A 13,812-nucleotide genomic window follows, 5' to 3' on the forward strand; every position below is an offset into this window, starting at 1 on the left:
CCTGTGACTTATTTACATTGTTATAGTAATTTTTATGTGTTTTGATCCAGCGTCTTATGATATAGCTATAATATATAAAGTTTTCGAATGATTAAGTATATTTTAAAAGTTTCATTAAAGTAATATAAAGTATTGTACATGGTGAAATTGTGGTTAAAGATTTGAACTGTGGAATCAGGTTTGTCCCCTCTATCTGTAAAATGTCAATGACAATAAGTGTTTCATATTACCAAGGATGTTAAAGAAAAATGATGTGAGAAAAATGACCAACATCATGCCTGGCTGATGATAAGCTCTCAGTAAAAAGATAACTGTTATCAGTGATAGCGTGAGTTGATTATTCAGATGACTGTTATCATTTGTCCATAAAAGTTTATATTTTGTGTTTATATACTGAGTGGAATTAGACATGCATTTAAATGTTCTTCTAACTTTATTGATACATGAGCTTGCCCAGTTTCTCTGCTTCCATTCTCTTCATCTATAAAGTCATTTGCCTCTTTATAAGATTGCTCTGAGGATTAAATATTGTGTTCTTTAACTTCTGCTTGACATTTATAAAGTATTCTGTAAGTATGAAATAAAATTAGAATTCTGCAGTATTGTTTAATATTTTTGTTTTCATAATATAGTATATATGAGCTATAATATATTCTGTGTATGTCTAGCATTTATTAATACAGTTGCTATGCAGAATTTTTATATTTTTACCCTTTTTTCTTAAAATGTTTGAGGATCTGGCTTGCTTCCATGTATGTGGACCTATCTGCATTGCCCCCGTGGCACGCCTGAGTTGGCTACCCAGAGGCTATTTAAGCTGTGGGCTGGCTTTCCCCGGGGTCCGAGGATTGTTCAATGTTCCTGAATAAACTGCATTGAAAAAAAAAATGTTTCGCTTTAAAACAGAAAGCTTCACCAATTAAAACTTACAGACTCATTGCTTGTTGTGAAATGGTTTTATTGTCTAATATCATTTTAGATTCTTAGCTAATAGAATTTCTTGCTTGCTATTTTATTGCTTGCTATGTTTTCTGTAACATTTTTTTTCTTGTATCACCACTGTCCCAGTATTTAAATTATTAGTTTACCTTTCTTATTTCTTTCATCTATAATTATCAGATAATAAGCGTTTCATAACTCTTGCTTAGAAACTAGGATGTTGAACAGATGAATAGACAGTTGACCAGAATTGTATCAAAGTGTATCTTAAAGAAAATCATTAAAACTCCTAGTGAGTTATATAGACTGCAAGTATTAAGAATCTACTCTGCCATTGAAACTTAAGAGGATGGGGTTTGTAGCTTTTTGGTTGACATTTGTCATTGTATGCTCATGAGTAAGTGTTTCAAAGCTATTCTTAAGGGCATGCAGAAGTTGAGGTAGATAAATTAGCTGAAAGACTAGTCTAGTCACTTTCTGGATTTAGTCTAGTGCTTAGATGACACAAAATAGCCAAATACCCATAAGTCTCTCTGTCCTCAGTTGAAAGCAGAGCATGATGGGAATGCAACAGAGAATGGCTCAAAAATGTTACCACGTGCATTTTAACTAGATACAGTATTCTGACTGTAAAACACACAGACTGTTCCTTCTCATACTACATTAGTTTGAGCAACTATGCAGCAGATGCTATATAGTTATCTTTCTTTCATAGTCTATATAATCAGGGGTGACAGTCTAAGTAGAAGACACAGATCATCTAAGTTTCTCGCAAGCTCATTTTTTCCCCACCTGCTGCCTACAGTAACTTGAGTATCTCAATGATTGTCTCTATTTTAGAATTTATCTGGACTTCATTTACTTGTCTTTATCTCATCCATTCTAGGCTAGTTGCTATCAGTTGCTCTCTATTCTGAGCACCTTATGGTCTACTTAATAAACTTTTTGGATGCTCCCCCAAATGAATAGATTTTAATAAATAAACAACATTTTAAAATTTGATAACTTTCTTGCTTAATATTTTATTGTCTCTCCAATTTTCCTAGAATAAAATCAGAACGTTAATCATTCATTCTTCTCATATCTGAGAAAGTGACATTTGTACTAATAAGTTTATGATGAAAATGAATTAGCCATGCAAAAATCCCAGCAGAGGAACTAAAAATGTCTGTGTAAGAAGTAACCTTTTTACAAACGAAAAGCACATTTAACAATGTTTCTCCTACCATGCTTGCTCGTTATACTTAATTCACGGGGACCTTTTCCCACCTTCAGTGTTTGAGAGAGCATCTTAAGTAGCCCAAGGTGACCTTGAACTCTCTATATAGTGGAAGATGATCTTAATTTGAACCTTTATCTCCACCTCTCAAGTGTGTTGATTATAGGAGGGAGCTACTGCTCTCAGCCACACTGAAATTTTGATGGTCCAATCTAAAGTATCTTTTTTTTTTTTTTACCAACACCCTATTATTTTATACTGTTAAACTCTTTAAATGTTTATTTCAATGTTTGGCATATAAGCACTGCAATCCTAACACTAAAAATATGCCAGGGTTTAATGAAATGTTCTAGAAGAGTAAATGAACATTCTACACTATGTTACTATTAATGGAGTCTAAAGATATGTATATACTTTGAAGCTTCTTTGTCTTTATGGAATACTGTGCTTGGGATGTTCTTAAATGCTTGTGAAAACACCAGCTTTAGTTTAAAAAGAATTAATTGTATTTGGTTTTTAGTGAGAACTTTGAGCGAAAGATGGCATTTCATGGCCATTTTTTCTTGTTTTTCTCTTTACTTTTTGCCTCCTCTTCTGCTGTGTTTACTGAGTCTCAGAGGAGATTCTAGAAATGCCTTATTTATGGCCGAGCACCCACTGCTTAGGGCCATGCAGTAGCCATGAATCTACCCTCACCGCCATTCACTGGGAGATGTGCCATTTTATTTTAGGGCCTTGAATGCCCTTGGATTTTGCTAAAATCAATACCTCACAGATATTAAGGCATAACTATGTTTGTTTAGACCAGCTTTGAATTTTTTTTTGAAGAACAATCATTGCTTAACAAATATATTATAATAAAGATAACAGGAGGGAAATCTTCGTCGGTGTAATGTGTTTCCTTGAAGAGAGTAGGAAATTGAGCCAGAGTTGGCCCAGCAGCATTCCTTCTCATGAGAGATGAATAGGATAGCATGGAGAGCTTTAACCATTTTCCCTGTAGTGTTTCCTTGCCATTAAGGCAAGACTTTAATGTTAACAGATAGGTATCAGTGTCGAAGACTCACAGACATACCAAGTTCTACAGAGCAGATTCCCCGAGAGCACCATTGCTGAATCCCCATGGTTGTTGGCTAGGAGAGGTGCCCACTGTTATCTAATTATCTTGGGGTGGGGAGTGTGCTGTGCAGATCTTTCTCTGTCTGGCCCTCCCTTCCTCCTCTCCCCTCTGGTGGAAGCTCTTTCTTTTCATTTGTTTTTAATCATGTTTAGCATGTGCCGAAAGGCAAAGCTGTAGAGGAAAGGCTTATTTCTGTGTTTGTGGTGCCTTCATGCTCTGAGTGCTACAGAGTTCTCTCATGTGGGGACAGAAGACAGCTCACAGCAGTTGGTTCTTTCTCCCCCATGTGAGTTTTGAGGGTGGCCCCGGGTCAGCAGGGTTGGTGGCAAGCCACCTTTCCTTGACAGAGCCGTCGTTTACCAACCTCCAGATACCAGCTTTGGTCTGCAAATATGCATCTTTTTCTTTTTTTCTTTTCATACATCTTTTATTTTCAGCTTCCACACAGCTACTCTTGGATTCTTAAAATTACTTACTTCGTGTGTTGAAATGTATGCTAGTTAATAGGTTATAGATGCTTTGAGGGGAGAAGCTTCATACTGTTTCTCATCCTGTGAGTTCCGTGAGTGGTATCCTTACTAGCGGTCAGTATTGTGAGTTTAAAATGTATCTTAGCTGTGTTGAATAGGTATTAGTGGCATCTCAGTATGGTTTTTTAATTTCCTCCAGTTTTATGATTTTTATCATCTCTTTGCAAACTTATTTGCCATTACTTTTCATTTTGTGATATATATATATAATTTATATATTACATATTATAATTTATATAATTGTAAAAACAGTATAATATAATTTATATAATTTTAGTAGAATGACTAAGTCAGAATAAGTGGTATTTCCATTCAGAGCCCATTCCGCTTGGCTATAGGTACGTTCGTGCAGTAGAACATTAGAAATTTGTATTCCTCTACAACTGTACCTTGTATTTGTTAACCGTTCTCTTTCCACCTCTGCTCCCTTCAGCCTCTGCTAACTACACTCTGCATGGATTGGATCAGCTACATAATATCCTCTTGTTCCATTCATGCTGCTGAGAGACAGAATTCCATTTATATTTACAACTGATATCCTACTGTAAATATTAACCACATTTTTTTAAAATCTGTTTTTCTGTTGGTGGACATGCAAGCTGATTGGCTGTCTTGGCCACAGAGCATAGTGCTGCAGTAAACAGGGGTGTGCAGATACTTTTTTTTATTTGTTTGTTTTTTGTTTTATGAGGCAGGGTTTTTCTGTGTAGCCTTGGCTGACCTGGAACACACTCTGTAGACCAGGCTGGCCTTGAACTCAGAGATCCACCTGCCTCTGTCTCCCTGAGTGCTAGAACTAAAGGCATGTGCCACCACACCTGGCTAGCAGAAACCTCTTTGACATGGTTATCTTCTTACCTTTGGATATTTATCGGGAAGTAGACTTAATTGCTGTGTCAATTAGTAGTTATGTTTGTAGTATTTTGAGGAACTTTCCTCGTGCTTTTGGGAGTGCTGTGCTGGGTTATACCCTCACCAGTTGTCTGGGAGCTGCCTTCTTTGTGCCTGCCCAGTGGTTGTCATTTGGTGATAGCTGCTCTGTAAGGAAACGCAAGCATCTCATGGTGGTTTTGACCTGTGTGCCTGTTGGTTGGTGCTGCTGAGCACTTTTCATTTACTTGTTAGTTATTTGTATATCTTAAAGAAATATCTGTATCATCTCCTCATTTCTAATCATATCATTTACTGCTGTTTTTCCATTACAGTACAGATATTAATCTCTTGCTGGATAGATAGATTGAAGATGTTTTTTCCCTCTCTATATATGCCATCAGTTTCGTGTTTGGTTTTGCCTTTCTAATTCCTTACTTGTATTTTTAATTATTAGTTTTGTTTTTGTTGTTTGTTTGTTTTGTTTTGTTTTTTTGAGACTAGGTTTCTCTGTGTAGCCCTGGCTGTCTTGGAACTTGCCCTGTAGACCAGGCTGACTTTGAACTCAGAGATACCCCCGCCTCTGCCTCCAGAGAGCTAGGATTAAGGTGTGTGCTACCATGATCTACTTACATAACTAGTTTTTTTAAAAAGTTTTTTGAGTTTTTTTTTTCTGGATTTTTTTAATAGGCACTTCTTACCTTACCTCAAGCTTATTGGTTAGTGTGGCTTTTTGCTATATTTCATAGATATCTGTATGTTGCATTTCTGTTTTCATTTATTTCAATAGCTGTAAAGTTTTCTTTATTCTTTCCATTGGTTCATTGTCCTCAGGAGCACATTGCTTAGCTTTGGTGTCTTTGCACAGGTTTTGAAGTTACCTTGATTATTTATTAGGGAAGATACATACATGATGTGGTTTTCATTGCTTAGAATTTGTTGAGACTTTGTTGTGTGGCCTAATATAAGAATGTTCCGTCTACTGAAGAGAAGAATGTGTGTTCTCTAGCTGTTGGGTACATTGTTTTGTAAAAGTCTTCCTGCTGCTTGGTTTATAGTTCCTTTCTGATGATGTCTTACTTATTTTTCTCTCTGTATGATTTGTCTATTGAAAAATTCTGTCAGATTGGGAAAATTAGGTTTTATTTCTTTGTATAACTCTGCTGTTCTTTCTCTTCACCTTACTATGCAGTTTTAATTGCCTATAAGTTATTTTTCTTAATAGTTGATGCCTTGTCCATTATGTTTTTCTAATCATTTCTTGTATGTGCTTTGGGAGCTGCTATTCCTGTGTTCTCAGATTCACTGATTGTTTTTCTCTCATACTGCCTGATATTCTTACCCAGCTGTATGCTTTTTATTTCTCCCTCCTTCCCTCTCGTGTTTGAGAGAGGGTCTTTCTATAGAGCCCTAGCTGACTCACAGACGCTCCCTCCGCACCCCCCCCCCAGAGTGCTAAGATTAAAGGATGTGCCACTTTCTTTTTTATTTTGTGAAGTATATGTTTTTATCCATGGAATATTCTGTTTGGGTATTTGCTTTTTTATTTTTCTTCTTGTATTTGCTTTTTTTTTCCCCACACCATCTTCTTGAGCATGTTGAATATGTAACGTATTTTCATTAGCTATACCAGCTAGGCAAGGGAGCCCAGGCCTGTACCCAGTGCCTTCAGAGGCTGATGTAGGAGAGTCGTGGTGAGTCTGAAGTCTGACTCAGCTACACGATGAGCCCAGCCAAAGTGAGATCCCAGTCAGAAACCTCTAAACAACCAACAAACACACATTGTCTCTACTAACGCTCTTTTCTGACATCCACCACCTCCGTTATTTCTAGCTTTGTGTCAGCTGTTTTCCCCTTCTCTTTTCTTTCTTTTTTCTCTATTGGGGCAAGCTGATACTTCTGCAATGGAAGTCTCTTTATCTCAGATGTATTTTATAGTTTTGAGTGGTATGTCTTAAGACTTATTGACACATCTGTTCCCATGTATTTCATGTTTTAGATATTGTCTTCAAGGAATTATTTCAGATTTCATTTTCAGTTGTTTAGTCCTGAATAAGGTATACAGTACAAGAATAAGCCACATGTAGCAAAACCACGTTTTTTTTCTCCTAAAATGCAAATAAACAAATAACAATAACTAGTAATAATGGATAATTTGGAGTAAACTCACTCCTGTCTGATACACCTGTTGGGAGGGTGTGAAAGTACATTCCAAGAACAAACCGTGTTCTGGAGGAACAGAGGTTACAGCCCTCTTGTTTGCTTGCAGTTTTCTCACAAGCTCTCAGAACTCCCCTCACATAGCTTCCTGGAACGTATTCTACCAGGTGTGAGCCACCGTTTGGGCTGGGAAAAGAACCTGGGTCCTCTGGAAAAGCAGTCAGTGCTTTTAATCACTGAGCCATCTTTCCAGCCCTGTCAATTTTCATTACAGATTTTTTGAGTGCATGTTAATGAAGTGTGTCCGTAGGTCCACTAGGGCTTCAGCTTCTATGGTTCTGTCATGTGTCTGAGGCTTCAGTGCAAACAGGCAATTTAAAGTTTCATTATATTCAGACTTGGAGACTAAATTCATCTTATTTGGTTGCCTTTTCCTTTAAGTTTTCATATTTGTTTGATTCCATAATATCTCTTTGAGGAGGAATAGCTCAACATCTTTACCTGTGAGAAATGGAAATACTATGTGAAGTTTCTGTTTCAGCACATGCTGTTTTAGCTCATATTTTGAAAGCAGTTCGTACTAGTGCTTGAATTCTCTTTTTTCCTTTTTTCTTCCTTACAGTATTTTGAACTCATGGAGTCATTATATATATGTCAGATAAAAATAAAGCTTATCATCACAAGGTATAAAACATAAAAATAAGGTTCATAATGATCAGAGGTATTAGCTTTTCTTGAAAGTCTATGTGATCTTCATTTTCTTTTTAATGAATACTTAATGATGATTTTAAATACTAGTAAGAGATATCACAGTACATTTAGCATTGCATTAGGAAATGCATATTCTCTTCAGGCGTTTATGTCAATAAACACTTCCACGGACAATGTCATTGCCATGTAATATCCAGAACTCCAGTTCCCAGATGGAGATTTGATTTGCTGCCTTATTTCTTGAAAAGTGTAACTATGAACAATAGGCAGGCAAAGGCAAGAAGGGGGGTGGCACATGGCAGGGAAATAAAACAACAAATTTCTACAGCCTGGTTTGGTTTGGCTAGTTCTTGTCCTCAGCATATGGAAATACTTTGCACATTTGAGAATTGTGTGCTCCTCAACCGTAAATCACTCATGTAACAGAAACACAATCAGATTGTTGGGACATTTCATTTCTGGTCTTCCTTTGTCATAAGTAGACAAATTTACTCTTTCAAATCACATTTTTTATAATATATTTGGAGCATCGGAAGCATGAATTTAAATTAGGTGGTACAGTTAATATAAATAAATGATAGATTTATTTAATATTTTCTTGGCACTCATAGTCTTCTGCTATAAAAATGAATGTTATTAATGGGAAGAAACAACATATACACCTAAAGTCAATGTAGTGAGGTTTTTGCAATTACCTGTGTTCCTTGATTTTTTTCTATGTTAACTGTGTTCATAGGTTTTAAGACTAAAGAACATGTTCTAGTGTTGAATACATTTCCATGCCTATTTGTAATATAGCTATTATTAGTCACCCCTTGTTACCTACTAATATACTCACTAAGCATAAGATACAGTAAAAGCACAAGCATGTAGATTGTTTGTTTAGTTATGTTTTATTTTAGCAGAATGTCTCTTGTGTTGAACATGTTAAGTTTGAGAGAGGTGACAAAGACTTGATCCAGGACCATCCCTCCTTGAACAACGTTATTATGTGTGGCTGTAGGGCCTGCAGAGCTGTGCCAAACCTAACTCTTTTGAATGAAGATTATTGGCGTAGACAAGGCTCTGTAAAATAATTTTTAATTTCCATAATTGCTAATTTTAGTTTAAAGCTCATAGGCACAGATGTAATTAAAATTTCTGACCCATGATCTGTGTTCCTTGAAATGGTAAGTGATGTTGCACACATTTTCTTGGCTATTTTGAGTTCTAGAAAAGTTCCACCACCCTTTTCTCAAAGGTTAGTTATCAAGCTAGTTCCTTGTGTCCTATGTGGTAATGAATTGTACTTTTCTCATAGGAACATTTGAGTCAAGAACGGGAAGTAGGGGAGCATAATTATGGTCACCTTTTATTCTGATTTAGTGGTATATGCACCCTAAGCCCCGTTTATAAAAGACAGAGTTATGATGGCTGTAAGGGCTTCAGTGTCACATTGAATGGGTTCGTATTCTGGTTAATGCCTGCAGGACTTGGACAGATATCCTTGGTCATCTTTACATACACTGCAAGGTGCTATTTATGGGACTAAAATAACATGCTGAAAATGCTTAGAGAGCATCCTTAAATGGTCTTAGATGTTGTCAATTACAAGGTAAACTGTTTCCCATATTTAACTTAACTATTTTTCCATAAATTTTAACCTTTTAGAAACTAAAGAAACTAACAACAAAGATGTCAAAGCAAGAGAATGATTAGGCGAATAACTCCATGCAGAAGATCCCTCTTACTTGAATATAGGGCTTTTAGGGGTCCAGCGTGGGTTTACTGCAGAAGATGTCACTATCAAGTCAGAGGCACCTGACACCCTGCTACTGCAGTAACATGCTGAGTGTATTGCTTCTTGTGGCTCGAAGAAAGATGGTTGTGAATACTTGTGCATGTATTGCAGAGTGAGTGGCATCGCCTGGGCCCTGACAGTGATGGATCTTATGGGACAGCTTATTATCTCATGAACAGAGAAGTAATATTGACATGTATCGAGTCATGTTAACATGAGTGTCGGGGAGCAAGCACTGGACATGGTTCACATCTGTATACTCTTAGTGCTGTCCAGATTTTATATCAGTAATAATGTTACTGATATAAAAGATAAAGTGGAGTATGTTCAGAGTCTACAGAAGGTATTTAGGGAGAAAGTGATAAAGATTCTCATTTTCTGTGGTGGCAACTTTGACTCTCTTGGGCACCCTTGATGCTATGAATGTGGGAAAGGTGATTGAGTTTGTTTTCTCTTGTATCAACTTTCATGATTGACTTGAGCGGGCTTGTGCTGGACAGCTCTGTTGTTGCACATGATTCTTGGTGATGATTAGTCAGTTGTACCAAGTGAATTCTGACCTTTTTGGTTGGTGGTTTTTGAGAATAGCAGTTGTCCTCAGATGGACTCGGTGGAAGACTGGAGAAGTTGCCAGCTGTATGCTACTCATGGTGGATTTTGGCCTCCCTAAAGATAATCAGGAGGCTTCATTGCATTGATAAAGAAAAGCTGTGCAGTTTCATGTTTGAGTGTCATGGTGAAGAGCCTGGAGGTTTTGCCAACAGGCCTGGAGGTGCGGTGGATCCTTTTCATACCTTATTTGTCATTGCTGTACTGGAGGAGTAAACCTGTTAGTCTTGTCTTTTGAATGCCTGAAGTGTCCCAGTGGGTGGAGAGGCTACACTTCTGAGCTATGTTCAGAGGTGGAAAGATGCATAGTATATGCTGCTGTAATCTAACACTGCTGTATTTGAAGCGCTGTCAAACCTAGAGGTGACTACTGCTAATATTTTGTATATCATGCTGACTTAGAGATAAATTATGTAATTGTGACTATTGTAAAATACCTATTTAGATCTTCTGCAGTGTTCTTGTCTGTACCTGAAGTTTATGTTTTTGATGTTTTTATAACAGCAGACTGAAAAAGAGGTAGTGTTTGACTGGTGTCTCCTGTTGACCTGGAACAATAGTGATGGAAAATAATTTTTGTTAACAGAGTGCTAACTGATACAAGTGAGTTACACTCATGATTTAAAAGGTGCATAATGTTAAAAAGAAAAAGACACTTGGAAATAGAATCTGCCGGAATTTTCAGCCCTTTCGAGAAGGAAGGAGAGGCAGAACTCTTTCTCTAAGGTGTAAATAGACTAACTGTAAATAATGTCACAGTCTTCTATACACTATTAGTGAGTTTATAAGTCATTCAAAGGATGATATAAAAATCACATTTTATAGATAACTGGAACTCTAAAAGTTATCCTGTTCCTTTTAAATATTTTGTGGGACTTTCTGCTAAGCAGATATGGTGTAGTTAAATGCATAATGAGACTGACATTAATCTGGCAATTCATTAGAATTTCTGTAAACAAAAAAACCAGAATTCAAAGTATGTCAAAACCTCCGACAGACTTGCGTTTTAGAAACAGCCTTGTTTTGTTGAGTGAAAATACTGTAGTTAGGGAATTTTCATAAGCATTCGTTCTCTTGTCCTTTGTGTGACAGTGGTGATTGATGCCAGTGCAAGGACACGTGTATCTGCTGTAAAAATCATACCTTACGATACAGGAAATCTAGGTCTGCTTTTGTGAGACACTGTGGTTTTATACCTTAATTAGATGTGGATAGCATTTTATCTGTGTCACATAGATTTTTGTCTCTGACTGTTGAAGGGGATTTTGTTTTGCTTTGGGGACTGGTGCCTTCAATTGCCGGGCCCTAAAATGTACTTAATAGATTTGTTTGGAGACAGAGAGGGAACCTGCCTGTAGACTGTTTGAATGCCCTGTTGCTCTGTTGGTAGTATTTAGATATGTGAAAGGACATTGAAGAGAGAATCAGAAATTGAGAGGTCAGTAAGATTGGAGACAGTCTTTCCTAGCCTTTCTAGTTCTGAGAGTCCTTGAATTTCATTATTTCTAGACCTGTTAACCCTGGGTTTCTGTACTCTTCCAATCTCCTATCATAGGGTATCCAACCCTGCTCATTAGCCACTGTGAAGTGTTGGTCTTTGTCTTCTTTAATAGGAGTGTGTAAGATAAAAAGTACATAGGTAATCTTTGTGGACAATTAAAATACACAAATATCAAGCAAGACAGAAAATAAGTAAGTAATCATTAGTCTGTTTTTCAAAGAACTACTTTACATATTGCTTAAAATTATTTCACAAATGCCTTTAAAAATATCAATAATGAAATAACAAATCCCAGATGTTTACCAAGTAAAACCATCCAATTCCATTTCTCCTTCTAACACCTTACTGAAGTCAGAGAGTTTTTATTGTGATAAATTCAGGTCATGGCTTAAGATCAGGGAGCATAATAGGATTCGCAGTGGCCAGAAGGGCAAGTTTCTTCTTAGGAATTTAGGGGTATCCTGTTGTGGGGATATACAGTGCCTGGGATAGGCACTAGGTGCTAGATGAGAATACAAAGGACAAGGGTTTCTTTTGGTTTCCCTCCTGTATTGTTCCCAGAGCCCCAGACTAAATTAAAAGTTGTTAATGTACTTTGTATGTTGTCAGTCTGGGATGCACCATCATTAAGAATGTTATTTCTATAGGAAGATGTTTTGAATTTTAACTTAATTATAGACAGATTTCCCTCCCCTCCCCCTTTTCTTGGCAGGGGCCATGATAGGATTTCACTGTGTTGCCCAGACTGTCCAGGCAGTATGTAACCCAGATTGGCTTTGAATTCTCTATCCTCTCCTCTCATCTCCACACTGGAGATGCTGTAAGCCTGCAACACCATGTCAGCCTACAAGGATTCTGTAAAGGGTACATTTGATATGCTGAGGAATGTCTGCAGTGATTCTATGTGGTGGAATATTGAATGACAGTGGATGTGATAGGAGTGATCCACCTCCTCATGATGTAGATCATGATGATGGAGCAGTGATAATAAAGGGCATTTTGTAGACATTTTGACTCTGCTGCATCCTTTATGTTTTATTTGATTTCTTAAACATATTTATAAGCAAAACTGAGACTTAATAAAAATCCCTGTTCATTCTTGTTCAAAAATCTGTTCATTCTTGTTCAAAACATACAGTTCAAGATACAGGATAACTTTTTGGGTTGCATAGCCCCCTCCCCTATCTCTGTCTCTGTCTGTCTGTCTGTCTGTGTCTCTTTTTCTGTGTATGTGTGTGTATACCCATGTGTGTGCATATGAAGGTCAGTGTATATATCATGGGATAGGGGAGGAGGACTGTCTGTCTATCTCTCTGTCCGTCTCTGTCTCTCTCTCTCTCTCTGTGTACGTATGTGGGTGTATATAGCCGTGTGTGTGCATATGAAGGTCAGGGTATACGTCATGTGTCTCCCTCTATTGCTCCCCACCTCAGTTTTTAAGATAGTCTATGACTGAACCTAAAGCTAACTGTTGGAGCTAGACTGGGCTAGACTTGGCCCAGAGGGTCCTTGGGATTTCTTCTCTCTGTCCAGCTCCTCCTCAGTGCTGGAGTCAGAGTTTCCTGGTGTAATGCCCATCTTTTTACATGGATGTTGGGACCCTAATTTGGATTCTTGTATGCCTATATTTTCAATAATGTATTATTTTAAGGGTATATGTCATATGGGATGCTATAGGCAAGTAGTCAATATACTTGTTTTCTTACTGGTAAAAAGATATATTGATGATAAAGCTATTGTGTTGTGAAGAATCAAAATCAGTGGAAGAAAATTGTTCCTCCAGCTTGTTGGATGAGTTCCAGGCCATCTAGAGACCTTGTTTCAAAGAGCAAGTTAGATGGAGCCTGAGGAATGACACCCAAGGTTGATCTCTGACCTCCACATGTATGCCATGAATGTAGAGGTGTACCTGCATATACATGAGAACACACATACTTTACCAGGTTTTAAGGCATTTTATAGATGTTTGTCTTGTTTTATGAATATCAATTTTTATGTTGTTCTGTATAGTATAGATTCATATTGTTACTGTTTCAGGTGAATAATTTTCATATATATATTTATATACTTAATTTTTCAAGATTAATGCCTGTAAACATTTAAATTCTTTATTATAATTTTTTATAATAAAATGCATAATATAATCGCATCATTTTCTCCCTTTCTTTTCTCCTCTCAAGTCCCTCCCATCCACCTCTACTTGCTCTTTCTCAAATTCATGGCCTCTCTTTCTTCAGTTGTTGTCACACACACACACACACACACACACACACACATACTCGGTAAAACACTTAAAAGTTCAATAATTTTTATTTTCTGAAAGACTAAATTTTCTAGAAAATTCCTGAAGTGTTATTTTGGTTTAGTGATGAA

The 13,812-nt window shown here is 37.0% G+C and overlaps 1 protein-coding gene and 1 pseudogene across 1 annotated transcript in view; both read left to right on the forward strand.

Moving 5' to 3' along the window:
- Mnat1 (MNAT1 component of CDK activating kinase) overlaps nucleotides 1-13,812 on the forward strand; it is a 154,854-nt gene that overhangs the window by 70,159 nt on the left and 70,883 nt on the right. The window lies entirely within an intron of this gene.
- On the forward strand, nucleotides 9,256-12,066 carry LOC132655433 (geranylgeranyl transferase type-2 subunit beta-like; annotated as a pseudogene).

The sequence above is a fragment of the Meriones unguiculatus genome, chromosome 7 (assembly GCF_030254825.1).
Source record: "Meriones unguiculatus strain TT.TT164.6M chromosome 7, Bangor_MerUng_6.1, whole genome shotgun sequence".
Taxonomy (NCBI): domain Eukaryota; kingdom Metazoa; phylum Chordata; class Mammalia; order Rodentia; family Muridae; genus Meriones; species Meriones unguiculatus.